Genomic DNA, 10,418 nt, shown 5'->3' with positions numbered 1-10,418 from the left:
TTTTAATGGCATAGATTTCATATATTGACATTTTTAAAGTAGTTTACAAAAATTTAAAAAATTGATCATTACCATAATGACAGAATTATGCAGGTTTTTTCCTGTTTCCTTATACGACAGTTTGAAAAAATTCTTATAGTCTTAATTACAAATACATGTAAAATTTTGATAGGTAGATATAAATCTTTGCTTCTTGTTTCTCTTCTTTTGTCAAACAAATATTAACTAATTTTTCCTTTAATCATATTATTTTTCTATAATTAAAGTCCAGTTTTCTCAAATATTTGAGAGGGTGTGAACTGAGATATAAAATGAGAACACTTTAAAGTCTTGAACCAGCATCGAAGCTTTTAGCAAAATGAGGAACATACATTTGTTCTCAGTTTCTACTCTGAACCCACAAAAGAAGGAGTATAATTGAAGGATCTGAGTTTGGCAACTACTACCGAATTCTAAAAAGTACATACAAATATACGGGGAGCCCATGTCAGAGGAATAGAAGGAATTGGATTCAACATTGGAGAGTCATTGCCTTGGAGTGAGAGAAGACAAGAGACCATATGTAAATCATAGATGATAGTCGGGGAAAATTACATTATTTTTGTTTTTGTTCCTTTGCAAATTGACCAAGAGGAATCTTTGCCTTCTCATCAGCTCACTTAGGACAAGAAAGCAAAACTGATGCCTTGTAACAGGGCAAAAATGGGAGTGCTCTGGTGCTCATATGGATAAACAGGGACCAGTAATGTATAAAGTAAGGTGCTTCACTACATTCTCTCTCATTACTCTCAATCTACCTCCCAGCACCATATATGGGATACTTGTCAATCACAATGGCTAACCGTAGGCTCAAGATGTTGTAGTGCCTTATGCAGAGACCACGAGGAATTATTTTGAGTTGTAGGAAAACATGTGTAAGGAAAATGAGAGAGGTCAAACCCTTCCTCTATCACCAAAAAGTGGTATTTGTCAGACTGCTAAACAAAACTCATTGTAACAAAAAATATTTTAATGGGCCACAAGAAGCATATTTATTTATTTTTTTTATTTTTTATTTTTTTCTGAGAGGGAGTCTGGCTCTGTTGCCCGGGCTGGAGTGCAGTGGCCTGATCTCGGCTCACTGCAAGCTCCGCCTCCCGGGTTCACGCCATTCTCCTGCCTCAGCCTCCCGAGTAGCTGGGACTACAGGCGCCCACCACCTCGCCCGGCTAGTTTTTTTGTATTTTTAGTAGAGACGGGGTTTCACCGTGTTAGCCAGGATGGTCTCGATCTCCTGACCTCGTGATCCGCCCGTCTCGGCCTCCCAAAGTGCTGGGATTACAGGCTTGAGCCACCGCGCCCGGCCAAGAAGCATATTTAAATAAGATGAGAATGAATTGAAAACATCAAGGTGGGCCTTTCCTTCTTCCACAATACCTCGCGCTTTTCCTTTCCAACTTGGACCCGGCAGAATGGCTCCCGCAAAGAAGGGTGGGGAGAAGAAAAAGGGCTGTTCTGCCGTCAGCGAGGTGGTGACCCGAGAATACACCATCAGCATTCACAAGCGCATCCATGGAGTGGGCTTCAAGAAGCGTGCCCCTCGGGCACTCAGAGCGATTCAGAAATTCGCCATGAAGGAGATGGGAACTCCAGATGTGCGCATTGATACTAAGCTCAACAAAGCTGTCTGGGCCAAAGGAATAAGGACTGTCTCATACCGAATCCGTGTGCGGCTGTCCAGAAAACGTAATGAGGATGAAGAATCACCAAATAAGCTCTATACTTTGGTTACCTATGTACCTGTTACCGCTTTCAAAAATCTGCAGACAGTCAGTGTGGATGAGAACTAATCGTTGATAGTCAAATACATCAAATAAAGTTATAAAACTGAAAAAAAAAAAGAAAACATCAAGGTGTATGTATCAAATGAGTGATGGTAAGTATTTTTTAATAAGTTCCTTGTAAGTTAAGCTTTTCAAATACACACAGGCGCATTTGTTATAAAATGTTAAATCCATGAGGATTGAAATATTTTGGGTTTTGTTCAATCCTGATACTGAGTCAGATTGCATCTGGTATTTTATAGGCATTCAATAAGCATTTTAAATATTAATGTAATTATATGCTATATGTATTTAAAAACTACATTATGAAAAGCACATTTCTATGGTAGATCTCAATAAAAAAATTTTGAAAGCAATGCTGTTATTTTAGCTCATAGAACATAATCTAGGGTTTAGACTTTCACCCCTCTTCCAGCCCCAGTTAGATATTATTAACTGGAGAAAGCAAATCCCTTGAGCATTTAAAATGATCACATGACATATGAGAAAAAGAGTCACAGTGAAAGACCACCTACAGAAGAGAATCAAAATGAGTGTGTGTATACGTGTGTGTGCACATACGTGTGTATTAAATATTGAAAAGAAGAGGATATTAGAAACATTAAACAAGAATAAGAAAGCAGCTTTGAAAACAGAAAACAATTGAAGGTACTAGGTATACAACTACAGTTGTTAAAACAGATCATCTAGTTCAAAGATTCTCATTTAAAGAGGAAATTGGGACTGGAGACTGAGAAAGAAAATAATTGTTTCAAGTTTCTGCGTGTATTTTTTTTTTTTTTTTTTGAGGCAAAGTCTCACTCTGTTCACCCAGGCTGGAGTGCAGTGGTGGATATTGGCTCACTGCAATCTCTGCTTCCCAGGGCCAAGTGATTATCATGTCTCAGCTTCCCGAGTAACTGGGATTACAGGCACCCAATACCACACCCGGCTGATTTTTGTATTTTTAGTACAGACAGGGTTTCACCATGTTGGCCAGGTTGGTCTAGAACTCCTGACATCAGGTGATCTACCTACCTCAGCCTCCCAAAGTGCTGGGATTACAGATGTGAGCCACCGTGCCCGGCCTGATCTTTTGATTAAGTGAAAATGTGAATTTTTATGTAACATATTTGGTTTTGCCTTTTTTTACCATTTCTAATATATTCTATTTTGGCCAATTTTATTTATTGTAAAAAAATTAATATTTACATTTCTAAATGATTTTATTTTAGTTGTATTTTAGCTAGCATTATGTCTTGAGAAGTACCTAAAAGTTAAAGAAATAAAAGGTTACTATATGGTAGGGTTTGTAACTAAGAAAACATTAAAAAATCTGTTAAAAGCCATCTTCACTAGAAAATTATACTATGAAGCAAAGACACCCATGGCTTATACACTTCATCAGAAAGAATGGTAGTTCCTTTATTAGAAAGAATAATACACAAGAGAGCTGTGGCTCTGAAGGATAATGGTGGCTGCTTGAATCTGATTCTTTCCACATATTCTTTTCAAAAAATATTATTAAGACCAATATCCAAAATGAGACTTATAAGTAGTAAAATGAGTAGTAAGACTCATAAGTAGTAAAATGCACACACATACATAAAAATTTCGTAATGTCACCATTCCTAGGACACAGAGAATGTCACAAAAAATGTTACTCTCTGTAAATAGAGATATAAACACCAACTTTTGTTAGTGCTGCTACACTACTGCAAGCCTCTAGGTACAGAAAGCAAATGTAAATATTTGAGGAAAGGATACTTAATAGATTCCATGAAAAAGTGGGGAGTAAAAAGGAGTATTTTATCAAATTACAAACAAAATTACCCTTATTGCCTTCAACTAGATGAATGCCAAAATACTGAAACAATATTTTGAAATATTGAAATCTGGGATTGGTAGTTCACAGTACCAACTACAGGAAGGTATCTTAAAAGAAAACAGGTCTAGAAGAGACATGAAGAAACATTTCCCTGGAGGAGAAGATGAACAATGTGCATTAGGCCATTTTTGCCTTGCTATAAAGAAATATTCGAGACTGGGTAATTTATAAAGAAAAGAGGTTTAACTGTCTCACAGTTCTGCAGACTGTACAGAAAGCATGATGCCGGCATCTGCTTCTCGTAAGGACTTCAGGAAGCTAACAATCATGGTAGAAGGTGAAGTAGAAACATACACATCACATGGCAAGAGCAGGAGCAAGGGAGCAAGTAGTGGGGAGGTCCCAGACTTTTAACAAACAGATCTTGCATGAATTAACTGAGTGAGAACTCACTTCTTGCCAAGGGGATGGCGCTAAACTGTTCATATGGGCCTGGCTCCAATGATCCAATCACCGTCCACCAGGCCCCACCTCCAACGCTGGGAATCACATTTCAACATGATATTTGGAGGGAATACACATCTAAACCATATTACAAAGGGAAAATCAAATAGATAAATATTCTACAGAAATGAACTAGAAACCAGATTCACTAACACCTCACTTTCGATCACTACAGCCAACACAGATGAGGTCATCTCCAATATATAAAATTTACTAAACTGGGAGAGGTGGATGTTTTGAAATTTGGAACCCTGTAGATAGCATAATGGCCCCCAAAGTTACCGACATTCAACATCCTAATTCCTGAAAACTGTGCATATGTTTCTTTATATGACAAAAGAGAAGGATTCATATGGATTGTTTGAAAATCAACTGAACTTAAAATAAGGAGATTATACTGAATTTTCCAGGTGAGGCCAATGTAGTCTGAAGGGTCCTTTGAAATGGAAAAGGGTAGCAGAAGAGCAAGCAAGAGGGATGTGATGTGAGAAAGACTCAACCCACCAGTGATGAACTTAAGATACAGGGAGGGGGCCATAACTAAAGAATGCAGGTGGTTTTAGAAGTTGAAAATGGCAAGGAAACAGATTCTACCCTATAGCTGGCAGAAAGGAACTCAGCCTGGTGAACAACTTGATTTTAACTCATAAAATGTGACTTGTGTCAGACTTCTGAAATACTAAACTGTAAGATTAAAAATGTTTGCTCTTGTAATCCACCAAATTGTTGGTAACTTTTAACAGAAGTTTTAGAAAACAAATACAAACACTTTCTATAAAATGCCTAAGGTTAGCAAATTTATATTTAAAAAAATCCTCTGTATATATCTATGGTAAAAAGAGAAAATGCAAATAAAACTATTTCACCCATTGATTATTGTACGCCCAAAACACAAAGGCACACATGCACACACATACTTTCACAAAAGCAGAAATTAATAGTATTACTTCTATTTGAAATAAATATCCAAAGTAAGCATTCTAAGATTTTTAAAAGTAGGAAACAAAGCTCCCTAGAATCTGTGAAAGGAAAATAAAAACTTAGGACAACAATTCACTATGCCTAAAAGAAAAAAATTAAGATGAAAGCTGAGTCATGCAAGAGGCTGCTCATGCAAGAAGCTGCCTTTCCTTTTGTTTCTAAGCAGGTAAGTACAGATAAAAGGTTAAATATCTCCACAGGTAGCTACTCTCTGTTCACCTTATCTTATGTAAAGTGCCAATTTACTGAGCACCAGATGAATACATAATCAACTATTCCCCTCCCCGCTCCTTTTCTCTTGCAACATGTAGATTACTATACCATTCTTTTACCTCCAGTCCACTTTTTCCCTTTCAGTGTTGAAGCCCTCAAAATCATCTTTGAAGAAGAGCACAAACCATAAACTCTTTCTGCAATTCTGTGATTTCTTCTTCCGGGCACATCCTTAATCTTGGCAAATAAACTTCAAAATTGTTTATTTTGAAGTTTACAAAAAGTACCTGTTTCAGATACTTTTTGGTTTACAAATCAGATATCCAAAATTAAGACTAATGAAAGCAGAAATAAACGTGAAGAGATTTGATTTGATTTAAAAAAGCAAACAAAAAGAAACAAAAATGTCAGAAATAAGCAACAAATTACAAGTTTTTAGGTGAAAATGATAGATGCAGGAGGAAAGTAAGGGGGAATCCCCGGAGAATCTCCAACCCGCCCACAAGTGTTTAGGTCAGATGCTTTTGTGCAGATGAGAGAACCTGTCCAGCGTCTTGTCTATGCATGTTTGCAAGGGACTGGGGACCCACATGCACACTGTGGGGGTGGGGTGGAACCCCAGGAAGTTCCTGTCCTGTGCAGAGGGGAGGAGCCTGGGCTCTTCAGCTCCTGTGTGGTGACCTGGTATTCAATCCGTGAGGTAGGCACCTTTTGGCAGGACTCCCTCTCACTTTGCTGAGTGTCTTTCTTTTCTTTCTCTCTTTCTTTCTTTTTCGTTTTCACCAAATAAATTCTGCTCTCCTCACCCTTCAATGTTTCCAGGTGCCTAATTTTTCTGGTCGTGATACAAGAACCCAGATTTAGCTGAACTAAGGAGCAAACATTCTGCATCAAAAATAGATTAAAATGAAATCTGATGAAGCAAACGTTCAAGATAAACTAAAGCAACAACAGGAAATGGAAATGAAATGAAGAAATTGAAAGGTTCAGAGGTAAAAGTGGTTGAAACAAAAGACAAGCTAAGAAAGTTCATCATCCATATAATTGGAGATTTAGAAGAAGAAGGAGAAGGAGAAGAAGAAGAAGAAACTGAATGTGCCGTGCGCGTCCGTGTGAAGAGACCATCAAACAGGCTCTGTGTGAGCAATAAAGCTTTTAAATCACCCGGGTGCAGGCGGGCTGAGTCCGAAAAGAGAGTCAGCGAAGGGAGATAAGGGTGGGGCCATTTTATAGGATTTGCGTAAGTAAAGGAAAATTACAGTCAAAGAGGAGTTGTTCTCTGGTGGGCAGTAGTGGGGGTCACAAGGTGCTCAGTGGGGGAGCTTTTTGAGCTAGGATGAGCCAGGAAAAGGATTTTCTCAAGGTAATGTCATCACTTAAGGCAAGGACCCGCCATTTTCACTTCTTTTGTGGTGGAATGTCATCAGTTAAGGCGGGGCAGGGCATTTTCACTTTTGTGATTCTTCAGTTACTTCAGGCCATCTGGGCGTGTATGTGCAAGTTACAGGGGATGTGATGGCTTGGCTTGGGCTCATAGGCCTGACAGAATGAATGTATAAAGCTCTAATGCAACAAATCTTTTAAAAATAATTTTTAAAACTTTAAGTAAACCTGTTGAAGTCTCCCACCATTTACCCTGCAAAAATTGGACTAAAAAAATCGATCTGAAATATATTTTAGTAACAGTTATAGACTGTAAGGTAAAGAAAAAAATTACTGGAAACTCTAAGCAAAAATATTAAGTTACTTAAAAATTTATGGAAATTAGGCTGTCATTAGACTTTTCCAGTGGAGCATAGAGAATTGAGCAAAGGGGTAACACGATTTTCAAGAAACTCAGGAAACAAAGTGCATGTCAAAGATTTATGTATTGCACTTTAAATACAAAGTCTTCAAAAGAAACATTTTGAAATGGTAAAAATTCAGGTATGGCCCATGAATGTTTTTTGGGGGGACTCTAGTAGAAGATAAGCTTTATCCAAAAAAGAGATAGCTAGGGAAAGTTTAGTAAAATAATAAATTCTAAGATTCAATATATTTAATAGCATAAAAGAGAAGAAGGCAAGGGTTCAGACCTGGGCAGAACAATAATGTATGTATTAGTCAAAGTTCTCCAGAGATAGAGAAATAATGAAATATAGATGAGATATATAATCATATATATTATATATGTATATGTATATAATTTAAAACATTAATATAACATAAAATAAGGTGAGTATAGAGACCATATATAATATATAAATGTATAATCTATAATATATATTATATATATGTATAACACATATTTACATGCTATATATAAACATATAACATATATTTATGTGCTATATATAAACGTATAACATATATTTATGTGCTATATATAAACGTATAACATATATTTATGTGCTATATATAACTGTATAATATATATTTATGTTATATATAAATACATAATACATATTTATGTTATATATAAATACATAATACATATTTATATGTTATATATAAATATATAATATTATATGCTTACATATAAATGTATTATAATATATTTGTATATTATATTGTATATTATATATTATATATAATTGTGAGTCATTTTGCATCTATCTATTGATATATATGTAGGAAGAGACAGAAATTTGTTATAGGAATTGGTTCATGCAATTATAGTGGGAAAATATTCTTACAATCTGCTATCTGCAAACTACAAAAAGAGGAGAGTTAGTGGTATAATTTAACTCAAGTCTGAAGGCCTGAAAATAGGAGCACCAATTTCGAAGGGCAGGAGAAGATAAATGTTTCAATTCAAACAGAAGTGAATTTTCCATTTGTCTGACATTTTGTTTTATTCAGGACTTAAATGAATCAGATGATGCCACGAGCATTGGTGAGGGCAATTCACTTTACTCAATCCATTTATTCAAATGCTAATCTATCGCAAAAACATCCTCAGAGACATATCCAGAAATAATGATTACCTTAGCCCAGTCAAGTTGATACACAAAATTAACCATCACAGCATATGAGTATTAAGTATTCTGACAATTTTTTTTTTAAGTGGACTTGAAACATGGGAGGAGAAATAGAAAAGAAACACAAAGTTAGAGTGTGGCCAATGACTCTTGAATTTGCAATAGGTGAGAGTCCAAACATACTATTAAAGTTGTTATACCAGGAAGTAAAAATAAAACAGTAGGTACAAAAAAGACAGTGTTCTTCAATGTGTAAAAATACAAAGAGATTCATTATAACAAAATAATATATATTTCTAAATACCAAACATATTTTAAATGCAAAAATGAGACATAACACATAGAGAATAAACACTGTAAATGTAACCAATTAACACAGTAAATATGTATTTACTGTAATCTATAATCACAGTAACATAGTATACACATGCAACACTGTTATGTATCTACACACTGTGATATATATGTATATAATTTAAAACATTAATATAACGTAAAATAAGGTGAGGATAGAGACCAAACAATTTATTCATATCAATAAATGTGAATGGTCTTAATTTACCTATTTAAAAAAGTCACATTGGCTCATAACACAAAACTCAATTATTTCTTTGAATTAATAAAAAATCATTTTATATGTTTGAATATTGATAGAATATCAAAACTCAAAGAGATTTTAGTCATGAAATAGTTTCATTATAGATGAAGGATACCATATTACCATAACAACCAAAATCTGAGGTGTAAGCTTCTTTGTACTGCAACTTGAAGGCTCAGTGTGTTCATTGAGGCTCAGCTATTGGACGAATGTGAAACACCTTAGCATTAGATAGCTCAGTTTTTCATGATGGAACTCTCTTGTACTGAGTTAGGCACATTCGAACTATATGAATAACCGTGATCATGAAATTCTCCCAGAAAACACACAGGTACAAACCATGAATCAAAGTATTTTTTCTTAGAAAATGTTTACAGGCTGATATATCCTGCTCTAGAATAACTTTCCAAATATGATTACAAGAATGTTACCTAATTTTAGTCAACAAATTTTATGCATTTGCCACGAATCATTATCTGATCCATCTAGACCACCTAATATTAACTCCTACTATGAGATACTGTATGTAAAAGACATACTGAATCAAGGTAATTAAAAGACTAACAACAGAGGGATAAGAAAAAAATAACCATGCAAATGGAAATTGTAAGAAAGCAGCAGTTGTCATCTTGATACCAAATAAACTTAGTCAAAATATAAACATTAAATAAAACAAAGAAGAAATGTCTATAATGCTAAAAGCATTTACAAAGAAGATATAACAGTAATACCAAACAACACATTAACCACGAATTAAATGCAGAAAGGACAAGAAATATAAGGAGAAATAGAAATACACTAATAGTAGAGACTGTACTATTCCACTTAAATATGACAGTTTGAGTGAAATAAAAATAAGAATGTAGATGATAGATAGGTAATAGATGGATCAATTGTAAGAATAAATAAAATTTCAAAAAATCTTCAAAATTGGTGTCATTTATAAAGGGTATACAGGAATAAGGAATTATTCTTTCAATTTATTGTATGTTTGACTTAGTTAAAATTAGAAATTACAAAATGTGTTACATACTATCAAAAAGGTATTACTCATCTACTTTTCTAGTTTACATATATGTATATATTACATAGACATGTTATATATGTATATATTACATAGACATGTTATATGTATATATGCAAACTAGAAAAGACCATATAAACCTATGTCTATATTCATATGCCTGTATGTAAATGTATGTATGTTTTACATATATGTGTGTAATCTATTACATATATTATATATGGTGTAAATACGTATACATGAAAATTCTGGTGAGGTCTAAACCAAACGTATTTAAAACTTAAAAAAATTCTATAAATTAAGAATAAGTGGTACCACACATTAAATCTTTTTTTCTTACCTTTTTTTTTTTTTTCTGAGATGGAGTTTGGCTCCTGTTGCCCAGGCTGGAGTGCAATGGCACGATCTTGGCTCACCGCAACCTCCGCCTCCCAGGTTCAAGCAATTCTCCTGCATCAGCCTCCCAGGTAGCTGGGATTACAAGCATGCGCCACCATGCCTGGATACG

General features: G+C 34.9%; 1 pseudogene; it reads left to right on the top strand.

Annotated features, from left to right (window-relative positions):
- The first annotated feature begins 1,451 nt into the window (after positions 1 to 1,451).
- LOC105505585 lies at positions 1,452 to 1,829 on the top strand (annotated as a pseudogene).
- The last annotated feature ends 8,589 nt before the right edge of the window (positions 1,830 to 10,418 follow it).

The sequence above is a fragment of the Colobus angolensis genome, unplaced genomic scaffold, assembly GCF_000951035.1.
Source record: "Colobus angolensis palliatus isolate OR3802 unplaced genomic scaffold, Cang.pa_1.0 Scaffold127, whole genome shotgun sequence".
Taxonomy (NCBI): domain Eukaryota; kingdom Metazoa; phylum Chordata; class Mammalia; order Primates; family Cercopithecidae; genus Colobus; species Colobus angolensis.
Note: the sequence above shows the minus strand (reverse complement) of the source record. Positions and strands in the feature narration are given on the sequence as shown.